Source organism: Schistocerca nitens, chromosome 3, assembly GCF_023898315.1.
Source record: "Schistocerca nitens isolate TAMUIC-IGC-003100 chromosome 3, iqSchNite1.1, whole genome shotgun sequence".
Taxonomy (NCBI): Eukaryota; Metazoa; Arthropoda; class Insecta; order Orthoptera; family Acrididae; genus Schistocerca; species Schistocerca nitens.
In genome coordinates, this window is record NC_064616.1 from 987,537,165 (window position 1) to 987,550,274 (window position 13,110).

A 13,110-nucleotide genomic window follows, 5' to 3' on the forward strand; every position below is an offset into this window, starting at 1 on the left:
TTCAACAAAATCTGGTTGTTTCAATTTATCCTGGTCCCATCTTCGTAATATACTATTCTCCTTCACCCAGAGTTAATCTGCATTTCACAACCAATAAATTATGATCAGAGTCCAAATCTTATCAATGCACGTTGGGTGAAATTCTATCAGATGGCTGCTCCCCATATCCATTTCCTCCAGTTCCCTTCTATCCCTTTTCCTAGTATCAAATATCAGTCCCCCATTACAATTACATTCTTGTATCCATTAACCCTTTCAGATCCATTTAATACAAACACGTACATTAATATTTACTGTATCATAGCTGCAACAGAAATATTGTTACCCAATGGAAACCTCATGTACACATTTGTGAATGTTCAATCTTTTCATCATGCACAAGTGCTGCCAACTGTTGGGCATCACTATATAAATAGAGACAAGTCAAAGCAGCAATGTGCACCAGCTTGTGATAGCCAGAATTCATGGAAGCAGTTGGTTAGTTATATTCCACTGTATAACTGAGTATTATTATTCTTATTTTGCGTGGTACATCTACATCTACATACATACTCTGCAATCCACCATACGGTGCATGGCGGAAGGTACCTCATACCACAACAAGCATCTTCTGTCCCTGTTCCACTCCCAAACAGCACGAGGGAAAAATGACTGCCTATTTGCCTCTGAAGGAGCCCTAATCTCTCTTATCTTATCTTTGTGGTCTTTCCGTGAAATGTAAGTTGGTGGCAGTAAAATTGTACTGCAGTCAGCCTCAAATGCTGGTTCTCTAAATTTCCTCATTAGCGATTCATGAAAAGAATGCCTCTTTTCCTCTAGAGACACCCACCCAAGTTCCTGTAGCAGTTCCATAACACTCGCGTAATGACCAAACCTACCAGTAACAAATCTAGCAGTCCGCCTCTGAATTGCTTCAAAGTCCTCCCTCAATCCGACCTGATAGGGATCCCAAACACTCTAGCAGTACTCAAGAATAGTTTGTATTAGTATTTTATAAGCGGTCTCCTTTGCAGATGAACCACATCTTCCCAAAATTCTACCAATGAACTGAAGACGACTATCCGCCTTCCTCACAACTGCCATTACGTGCTTGTCCCACTTCATATTGCTCTGCAATGTTATGCCCAAATATTTAATCGACATGACTGTTTCAAGCGCTACACTACTAATGGAGTATTCAGGTATTACAGGATTCTTTTTCCTATTCATCTGCATTAATTTACATTTATCTATATTTAGAGTTAGCTGCTATTCTTTACACCAATCACAAATCCTGTCCAAGTCATCTTGTATCCTCCTACAGTCACTCAATGACACCTTCCCGTACACCACAGCATCATCAGCAAACAGCCGCACATTGCTATCCACCCTATCCAAAAGATCATTTATGTATTTAGAAAACAACAGCGAACCTACCACACTTCCCTGGGGCAGTTCAGATGATACCCTCACCTCCGATGAACACTCCATCGAGGACAAAGTACTAGTTCCATTACTTAAGAAGTCTTCGAGCCACTCACATACTTGGGAACCAATCCCATATGCTTGTACCTTAATTAGGAGTCTGCAGTGGGGCACTGAGTCAAAGTCAAGGAATATGGCATCCGTCTGATACCCTTCACCATGGTTCACAAGATATCATGTGTCTCAAGAAAATTCATTATATTCGAACTGAGAATATGTTCGAGAATCCTGCAACAAACCGATGTTAAGGATATTGGTCTGTAATTTTGGGGATCCGTCCTTGTTCCCTTCTTATATACAGGCGTCGCCTGCGCTTTTTTCCAGTTGCTCGGGACTTTACGTGGGGAAAGAGATTCGCGATAAGTGTAAGCTAAGTAAGGAGTCAATGCATTAGAGTACTCTCTGTAAAACCGAATTGGAATCCCATCAGGACCTAGCGATTTATTTATTTTCAACCCATTCAGCTCCTTCACAACCCCAGGAATGTCTATCACTATGTCCTCCATATGGGAATCTGTACGAGACTCAAATGGCGGTATGTTTGTACAATCCTCCTACGTGAATGATTTCTCAAATGCGAAACTTAAAATTTCAGTTTTCGTTTTGCTGACTTCCATTGCCAGGCCAGACTGATCAGTGAGTGACTGGATGGAAGCCTTCGACCCGCTTACCGATTTTACATAAGACCAGAATTTCCTTGGGCTTTCAGCAAGATCTTTAGGTAATGTATGACGGTGGTAGTGGTTGTATGCTTCACGCATCATTTTTTTTACAGCAGCACGAATCTCTACTAACTTTTGCCTGTCCTCATTCTCCTGATCTTTCTTGTACCACGGGTGCAACTGCCTTTGCTTCCTGAGCATTCTCCGAATTGCGCTGTTAAACCACGTTGGGTCTTTTCCGTCCGTAACCCACTTTTTTGGCACATACTTGTCCAATGCGTGATTTACAATGTGTTTAAAATTTGCCCATAATTCTTCCACGTCCATCATACCGGAAGTAAATGAAGTCGATTCATTTACTAAGTGGGATGCTAACAACTGCTTATCTGCTCTTTCTAGTAAGAATACTCTCCTAGCCTTCTTGACCAACTTTTTACCTTTTGTAACCATAGTCGTAATGACAACATCATGGTCACGAATCCCTGTCCCAACACTGACACTGTCGATGAGGTCTGGTCTGTTCGTGGCTACCAGATCTAAAATATTTCCATTATGCGTTGGCTGTCGATTTAGCTGCTCAAGACAATTTTCAGATAATGTGTTCAAAAGTAATTCACACGACGGCTCGTCTGTACCACCTGTAATGAATCCATATACATCCCGGTCTATACTAGGTAGGTTGAAGTCGCCTCCGACTAATATATCTTGAAATGCTAATTAAATGGACACTGTAGCCACAAACAGGCATTGATGTACTTCATTGGGGACATGTTGAAAATGTGTGCCCCGACCGGGACTCGAACCCGGGATCTCCTGCTTACATGGCAGATGCTCTATCCATCTGAGCCACCGCGGGCACAGAGGATAGTGCGTCTGCAGGGACTTATCCCTTGCACGCTCCTCGTGAGATCCACATTCCCAACATGTCCACACCACTACATTCGTTGTGCACCTAATAGATGTTTGCCCAAGCAGGAGATCCCGGGTTCGAGTCCCAGTCGGGGCACAGATGTTCAACATGTCACCAATGAAGTACATCAACGCCTGTTTGCAGCTAGGGTGTCCATTTAATTATCATTTCATTTCTAGCAAAGCTGCACGGTCATCCACGGTAACTGTTCTTTCGGGAACAGATACTACCGTCATATATAATATATCTTGATCTGGGTACTCCTGCAATACAGAATCTAGACTCCCTTTGAATGATTCTAGAACTGTCACAGTGGAACCTGGTGGTCAGTAATAACATCCTACAATTAACTTTATTTCCCCTAGCCCTGTTTAACGTGTCTAGATAACTTAACAATCACACTCTACTTCAACCTCAGTAGACACAATATTTTTGTCAACTGCAATGAAGACACCACCTCCTACGGTGTCTAATCTGTCTTTCCAATAAACGTGCCAACCCTCACTAAATATTTCAGAACTTCCTATCTCAGGGTTCAGCCAGGTCCCAGTCCCAAGAATAATTTGCGCGCCACACGCTTCCTGGAGGGCAGTGAATTCATGAACTTTATTCCGAACACTCTGAAAATTTACTGCTAATATCTTGATAGCTGAAGTGTCTTTATACTGAGCACGTCCTGATTTCCCTGCCTTCAAATCGACTGGTGAGTGCTCATCAGGACACCTCGCACTACTGCCTAGCCTAAAAATCCCCTATGTGGACGCCACAAATACTCTGCTACCCGAGTAGCCGCTTCCTTTGTGTAGTGCACCCCTGACTTATCTAGGGGTGTCCTACAATTCCCCACCCAATAGCGCAAGTCTAGAAATCTGCAGCCAAGACCGCCACAGAGTCGACAAAGCCTCTGGTTGAGACCCTCCACTCAGCTCCAAACCAAAGGACCCCGATCCACTCTGGGAACGATGCTGCAAATAGACAGCTCGGTTTGCACACTGCGTGCAAGGCCAGCGGTCTTCACCAAATCTGCCAGCTGCCTGTACGAACTGAGGATTGGTGCCGACGTGAGCAACTACTTGCAGACTACTGTATCCCGTACGCTCAATAGCCGCAGGCAAGGCTGCCTCCACATATCGGATGAGGCCCCCCGGCAGACAAAGCGAGTGCACGTTGAATTTCTTTCCAGCCCTGTACGCTATTTCCCTAAGGGGCTCCATCACCCGCCTAACGTTGGAGCTCCCAATAGCCAGCAAGCCTTTGCCCCCATGTGCCTGCTTGGGCCCTGCTGAAGGAGTGGCCGCCTGCCCACTGACAGGATGAACGGGCGAGGCCAGCCGGCCAGCTTCCACATTGGCCCTCCGCCTCGAGCGACGTGAACGCGTTGCAGTCCGCCACTCACCCTGAGGTGCCTCAGCGGCTGAGTCAGTGGACACAGCAAGCGACACCTGGGGTGTCTCAAGCGATGCGCCAGACCCTCTGCCGACACTGCACCTCAAGGCAGCAGCCTGAAGGCAGCTGACCGTGGCCAACAGCACGCTCAGCTGCTCGTGAACCACGGCCAGTTCCTCCTGTGCCTGCACACAGCACGCACACACCCTATCCATCCTACTGCTAATATCTAACGACTCTACGAATTTATACTCTACGGCTATCAATAAGCAATATTACTCCTCTCAAATATGAGAATACGCTAGGATTTTATGTAATTAAATATGCAACCGCACAAACACTCAGAAAGAAATTAAGAATCAAACTACAATACAAATATGAAAGCTAAATACGCGACTCGCTACTGCACTGCTGCTGCACTGATACTTCACCAGCAGCTGCTCAAGGCTCCGTGAATTATCAGTTTACTTATTTCAACAGTGAAAGTTTCAAAATTAGTTATTTTATTCCATGAAAAGAAATCAGTTGTAAAATGTATATTTCGAAAACAGGTACACATTTTTGTTTAAATCTTGCAACTAAAATCATTAATAACTCGCCAAGAGCATTACAGTGTAAAGGATGATTTTCCTTTTTCCAGAAAAAATCGAGTATGAAAGGATTAACATACTGAATCATTTCTTTATTCTTCTTTTTTACAATCTCTTTATTATCAGCAGAGCAAGTAGGCATATAAGTATTATGGTATTTCATTGTTTCAAGTTTTATCTTTGTTACAGTAATGTGTCCACTATGTTATTCATAGCAGTCTACCTGCACTCCTGCTTAACTTTCAATTATTGGACATACTCCTGCACTATCTCTATTTGGTGTGGTAATGATAATGTTGTTCTGACTCAACTGTAAATCCTATCCATCCAGCCACCAAACTTCGCTAACTCCCACTGTATCTAACTTCAGTCTATTCATTCCTAATTCCAAGTTCTCAGAACTATACATACAATTAAGGGATATGACACTCCAGAATGTCTACTGTTTGTTTGCTCCAAAACAGATCTTTTCAGGTAGTCCCCACCATGCAATCTGAGTGGTGACCTACTTTAAAATTTGCATATTTTAGTCAGGATATTTTCGTCATCATTCAACATCAAAGAAGAGTTGCCTGTCAGGGAACATATGTTAGTTTGGCCTCTCCATGGACACACATCACACATCAGACATTGCTACTCATATAGTGTTGTTAACTGTATCATTGAAACATAGATGTCTCTCCTCCCCAGCAAGATCCCTGATTTGTGGGGGAGTTTTAGTGTTACATCTACTAAATAGCACTCTGTCTTCAGGCTATGAGTGGCCTACCGGGGACCATCCGACCACTGTGACATCCTCAATGGAGGATGCGGATAGGAGGGGTGTGGGGTCAGCACACCACTCTCCGGGTCATTATGATGGTATTCTTTACCGAAGCCGCTACTATTTGGTTGAGTAGCTCCTCAATTGGCATCACGAGCTTAGCGCACCCCGAAAAATGGCAACAGCACATGGCGGCCTGGATGGTCAGCCATCCAAGTGCCGACCACACCCGACAGCGCTTAACTTCGGTAATCTCACGGGAACCGGTGTATCCACTGCAGCAAGGCCGTACATCTACTACACGTAATAAGTATTGGCAAGTGTAAAAAATATCAAGGACCCGCAGTTTTTCTATTGCTATTGGTAAGGGAAATAGGTGGAAATACTATCTTAAGTAACTTACCCAGTTATATTCTTGCTGCCAAATCCATAATCAGTGAGGATAGTCAGAAGCAGAAGTACAGAAAAGAAATCAGAGAAAGATATGAGACAAGAATCTTTCAATCAAACAACAAGTCAAATGCTGCAATTGCAAATAAGTACAGGAACACTGAAACATTTTTTCCACACACAGATTCAATAAGAAGTATAGCTAATTAGGTACATATGAGTTCTTTTAAAAAAAAAATTTTCATTATATTATTCACAAGCAACATAATGTTGTTTCATGATTTACTCTCATGTCCACATAAATAACAGTGGTGTAATGTTCTGCTATCATACAGTAGCGCAAAATAGCTAAATTAAAATGCTGTATAGCAGGACTGAGTTTTTCCAAGGTCATGCAGCAAGAAAGATATGCAGAAACATATGATAAGCCAATCACATTTCACAGCAAGACTTTCAATCCATTTAGAACATTAATCTTAAAATTTAAGAACATGCACTAATTTCTTAACTCCAGGAGATGAAAGTGGACAAGTAAATTCACAGATCAAGAAACCAGAACCCCTTGTACTTCATGTAATAGCCTACTCAAACAATTACCATGCATCATGTTTGTGATTCTCATTTAATGTAAGAAAAGTGAAAACTTTTTCTTCTACAGCAGCCTCTTGTTACTTTACAGGTGCAGCCACAAAGAAAGGCAAGTGGAGTTACTTGACACAGACACCCCCCTTCCCCCTGGAATCTGTGACACAAACATTTTACCTCGCAGTAGAATTGTCATATCTTTTAGAAATGATTGTCTGTTTTCCTAGAGACCACAAATATAGCATTGCTGAAAATGAAACACTCTGCAACTTAAGTATATTTGGTAGTCACAGTGTTCATGCAAAATTAAGTCACTTCTTTAGGGTGGCAGTGGTTTGAACGCTGTCCTGGAGTCAAGGCAATGTGAACCTTTACTGAATAGTGTCAAGATATTGTCCCCAACCTCTTCCTCATACAATTCTAATCAAACTACAGGGAAAAGATCAGTCCACTATATTGGCATGTGGAGTCCAATGGCAGTTCTGTTTCTTCAGCCCAACACAATGCAATTGCATTCTTTACTGATAACCACTTATGAATTCCACATAGTCTGCACCCTTTTTTGCTGCACAACTTAACCACAACAGCAGTTATATTTTACACAACGCAAACAAGACCTGTGGCATCTCATTGACATTACATTCAATATAATAGAGGGAAACATTCCACGTGGGAAAAATATATCTAAAAACAAAGATGATGTGACTTACCAAACGAAAGTGCTGGCAGGTCGATAGACACACAAACAAACACAAACACACACACAAAATTCAAGCTTTCGCAACAAACTACATATTTAGACATATTTGGCCCAAACTCTTTGTCTCTAAATATGTCTTTCCCTCTCCTTCCCTCTTTCCAGATGAGGCAACAGTTTGTTGCAAAAGCTAGAATTTTGTGTGTATGTTTGTGTTTGTTTGTGTGTCTGTCGACCTGCCAGCACTTTCATTTGGTAAGTCACATCATCTTTGTTTTTAAATGAAATAAATTTATTGATGGGGATGAAGTCAGTGAAGATGCAGTAAAAGGAAATTATAACAGTGCAAATCATTCATAATTGTTGAATCTGAAATTTAATAAATATATCACGACAACTTAAAATTTGTAACAGGTGATGACTTGAACCTGTATCTCCTGCTTTTGTCAGAAATTGCTTCAGCAATAAAGTTTTCTAAGCATACCTTCATCCTTGACTCAGATTTTCACTGTCATTACAAACTAAACAGGATTATCAGTCATAAATGAACACAAATTATATTCATACCATTCTGTCATAATTTGGAAAATACTTTATGAGACTGAAAGCTGATGGATATTTGACAACATCTTGCAGAAGCTTGTCAATTATCAATCACTCTCTCTAAAATTATGACAAAATATCAGTGTTGTTTCTGTGGAATATCTACAACTGAAAATGAAAAAGGTGTAAGATAATAGTAAAATTCAATAACTCTTGCTACACAGATAAAAGGTTCATAAGAGTCAATACTTCACCAACACAACTGCTATATTCAAAAGGTAGATACAGACAAAGAAAAATAACTTCTGACCATCTTGCACTCTGACAACCAACTCTTTCAAGTAATACTCCACATCACTTTCCAGTGGTCAGTCTAGAATTTGTAAAGTTCATATGTATTTAAAAGCAGATATAATTTATGTCTAATCATTGTCTTCAGCACAGTAAAACATTCAACATCAGTGTATAATAGCATATAGTATGCCCATCATATCTGCTCAATCTGCTTACTCAGTAACAACTGTTACAGTGTTGAACAATGTCCATATGCAAAAGGTAATCTAGATCACATTTCATATGTGTTGAGTCCTGAACACTGTCAGGACTTGTTACTGGATAAGCAAAATGACAACACATTATGGGTAAATTGTTAATCAGCCCAACAGTTAATGAAAACATGAGTTCTAGGTAGACTGAAATACTTTATGAAAGCTGAAGTGATACAAAGCTATCAAGCACTTAATTGTTTGGTGTAAATGAATCTGTAACTTCAATCACCTTAAGTAGTGACATTTTCAATCACAATACTTGCTACTACAGAACTATGTATCACAAAAGTGAAATAGCATTCATCGATGAGTACTACAATTCTGATAAACACAGTGTTGCTTGATATCTTCCAATGGAAATGAATAGATACAAAACTGTCATGTAGATTTTCAACTTCTAACTATTTGGAATGTGGGGTCCACAATTCAAAATAAAGTATGTACATAGAACTTATGTGCTTTTCCTATTCAAAAACCTTTCTTTTGATGAGTAAAGTTTTATTTACGGTTACTGAATTCACATAATAACAAATACTGTCTCTTCAAAGTCTTGTCAGTTGGTATTAAAACAGATTACATGAAAGACAAAGAATATAAAAGACATTTTATGGATGTGCACTTAAAACCCTCATATTATTATAATGACCAAATGCCATTTAGCTTTCCAGGAAGTCCAACAAATTGTCTCCTTGGAGCACTGAAAACAACATTAATTATGTCTCTGCTACAGTTCTGGTTTCTACCACCAGTTCTCATATGAAAGAGAAATCACAAAATACAATTATACTTAAATATGTTCTCACATTATAGCTCACAACTATTTCAGATTCCAGAGAGGCTAATAGTTTATCACTGTGTAATTCAAACATCAAACAGAAGAAAAACATGTTAGGCCTAATTACAAAATAAATCCTTAATACCACTGGGGTTAGTAAATCACCACAGGTAACTTCTGCTACCAACCTTATGAAAACAACTACTAGAAGTGATACAGCTTACAAACCAAAACTCAGCAGTAAGCTATTATAGGCCACCTCCTTGCAAAGAAAAACAAATGAAAGAACATTGTCGGCAGACTTTGATGACATTTTATACACTTGCTGGTGCCTAGTTTTCTCTATGGATATCACTACAATATAATTTTGTCTTTCATGAAAAATACTTTGATTCAATGGCTAACACCAAAAGTAATTTAAGGGAGGAGGGAGGTTATCAGATCAGCACAAGACTTCAACACATTTGACAAAGACCATATTCTAACCATAACAAACTTTAGCAATGACTGTGCACATCCATAAATATATAGCTACATAGCCAGGAAAAGGTATACTATTCAGACTATTACCCAATATCCTGGAAATTTCAAGTACCGGTATGTAGTTAGTAAATGCAGCTGTAAAAATGCACAATTATGTAACAGTTGTTGTTGTTGTTAACTACACATTATGTGTTACAGCTAATACTATACATGCAGAAGAACACTTCTGTGTGTTCAAAAGTAACAACTATTTTATAAACAGTGTCACACACAGCCTGTGATAATGGTCAACAATTAACACCAACAGATATGGACATGCCAGTAAGAATGCAATACGAAGATAGATTATTAGACCCACTTAACAATGTGACTTATTACAAACACCAGTATCTTGATCTTTAAAAGAACACAAGAGAGCAAAACATAACCATGCAGCTATAGAGTCTTTTACACAGCACAAAAAAACAAAACTTCATAGAATCTACAATTCAGATTTAACTTGTATAAATGCAGCTTACAGTTCCTGGAAGAGAGAATAAACTCTAAGCAATGCAACTGTATCAGTGACATAAACATGGGTGTACCCGGGGAGGGGGAAGGGGGGGGCAGCAGCTGCCCCCCCCCCCTCCCCGTAGAAGATATTCAAAGTTTTTTACTAGTTTACCGTTTTAATTAATAAGAAATGCTGCATGTTTTCTCGGATTGTACAAGTGCATTCTTGTATTTAAAATGTTTATTAAAAGCAGTTTTTCACTGGTTTACTGTTTTATTTAAGTGCTGTATGTTGTCTCGAGTCCTTGTTTCCTGAGACTAGTATGACCTCCCCCCCAGTTCAGATCCTGGGTACGCCCTAGGACATAAGTGATGATATGTGCAACAGAGATGACTGGAAACAACATGTAACTACGACGAGATTTTCTAGGCCTCTATTACATAAAAACACTATCGTAGTTTTAGTTATCTATCAGATATTCATTTAAATAAAAGAATTAAAGTTACAGTTTATTAACATTAAGTTATCATCATAGTCAGCTTCATTAAAATATCTGTTAACGTGATCATAGGGTAGCATAGTGTACAGATCGCACTTTCAGGGTGAAATGCTTTAGTTGGTGTAGGTGAATGACTGACTATACACAATTTTCGACATCTTCACAAAATACATTTTGTTGCCAGCACGTTAAGATCACTGAAACATTACGCTGCACTTGCACAAAAGACAGAAGTTTTGCATGAACATCGTACCAAATAACGCGCACAATATACTTTATGTTATGTACGAACAACTAAATACGACTCTGTAAATTCACTGCAAATAAGAGAATGTAAAGCAGTACACATTTGAAAATACGATATCATGAAATGGTAGCCTTTCGTGAAACATAACTTATGGTAACAGCCCAGTACCTTGTATCTGACGCCGGGTTTGAGGTGCGGATTCAGCACTGACAAAAAGTCTTCGCCATGAGCAGAATAAAGAGACACCACTGAATCGCAGTTTTGAAGCACGGTATTTTCCAAGTAGTCGGTTATTTGCACATTCCCTGCTAGCCTCATTTTCTTCGCCTACGAAACATCAAATAATTATTTGAAGCACGGCCTCATTAAAACACAAATAACTGTTACACATATCATGGAAAGAATTAATAAATATGGCGTAACGATAAGCAAGTCATAAAATCTCATTACATCATAACCGATTGGTACACATAAAACGGGAAGGCTTAACAAACTTAGCGTAAAGGTAAGCAAGTAATAAAACATATAAAACTGTAAAAAATTCATGCAACTGAAGATTGAAACCCAATTTTAATACTCACAGCTTTCGCACTTACAGATACATCTACTAGAAGTCAAGAAAATGTCCGCAGCAACGGCTACCATAATCTCTGCCGTAGATATTATTTGTGTTTACCACACGATATCTCGAATGTACTCACATCTAGCACGTATAGTATAGCAAACACATTCCAGGTTTATTGGTTTGTTTCAATGTTCGCTTTCACAAAGAGGAGATTATTAGTTAATATGAGTGATTATACAGGGTTCTGTTTTCATGTTCGTTGTGGGAGAAACACCTATAAGCATAAAATAATCTCAGCCAAAACGTCTTTGAGAAGCCACTTAACCGCTTTTCATAAAATAATGTGCTTCGCAAGCTAAATGCAAAACCTGACGATTTGCGAAATTATTTTAGAGTGGCCTCCCCATATCACACGGTGAAATACTTGTATGAGGAGAGTAATTTCGACACATGACCGTCTTACAGCGATATTGCGATTCCTGGCAACAGTATGAAGTTACAAAGATGTAGCAATACATGTATTTTTATTTATTTATTTTTTTATGTAGATTGCAAACATCAGTGTTGTTTTACATCATTTTCAGAATTTCTTTTAAAATGCCAATTAAACAGATAGTTGATATAAATTAACAAAACGGCAATACAAGAATAAAAAAGAATAAGCCACAAAAGTAGGTGTACAATTAAAATATGTTTAATTTGTAATAAAAACTGTAATGTCACATGTTTTCAACTGAAAATTCAGAAAGTGAGTATAATTTTTTTTTGTCAAGAATAACCTAATTTTCTATTTCAAGGTATTTCCATCATGTGCACAAAAGTTTTTTGACAATTTGTTAAACCAAATTTAATCATTGATGTAAGGACTGCGGTGACTTATTTTTGGATTAGTTCTTTGCCTATTATAGTTATTTCTATTTCTAGTATTGTGGTCATATATGTCATTGCATTTTCTAGCATTTTTTTTGATGATATTGAAAAACTAAAAATACTTTAAATATATACCAAGAATGTACTACACTACTGGCCATTAAAATTACTACACCAAGAAAAAATGCAGATGATAAACGGGCATTCATTCGACAAATATATTATAGTGGAAATAACATGTGATTACATTTTCACGCAATTTGCGTGCATAGATCCTGTGAAATCAGTACCCAGAACAACCACCTCTGGCCGTAATATTGGCCCTGATACGTCTGGGAATTGAGTCAAACAGAGCTTGGATGGCGTGTACAGGTACACCTGCCCATGCAGCTTCAACAAGATACCACAGTTCATCATGAGTAGTGACTGGCGTATTGTGACGAGCCAGTTGCTCAGCCACCATTGACCAGACGTTTTCAATTGGAGAGAGATCTGGAGAATGTGCTGGCCAGGGCAGCAGTCGAACCAATGTTCGACTGCTGCCCTGTATTCAGAAAGGCCCGTACAGGACCTGCAACATGCAGTCATGCATTATCTTGCTGAAATGTAGGGTTTCGCAGGGATCAAATGAACGGTAGAA

General features: G+C 39.3%; 1 non-coding gene across 1 annotated transcript; it reads right to left on the minus strand.

The window, feature by feature from the left end:
- Positions 1 to 2,908: 2,908 nt before the first annotated feature.
- On the minus strand, positions 2,909 to 2,983 carry Trnat-ugu (transfer RNA threonine (anticodon UGU)). The gene has a single exon. It is a non-coding gene; the product is annotated as a tRNA-Thr (tRNA).
- Positions 2,984 to 13,110: the final 10,127 nt, after the last annotated feature.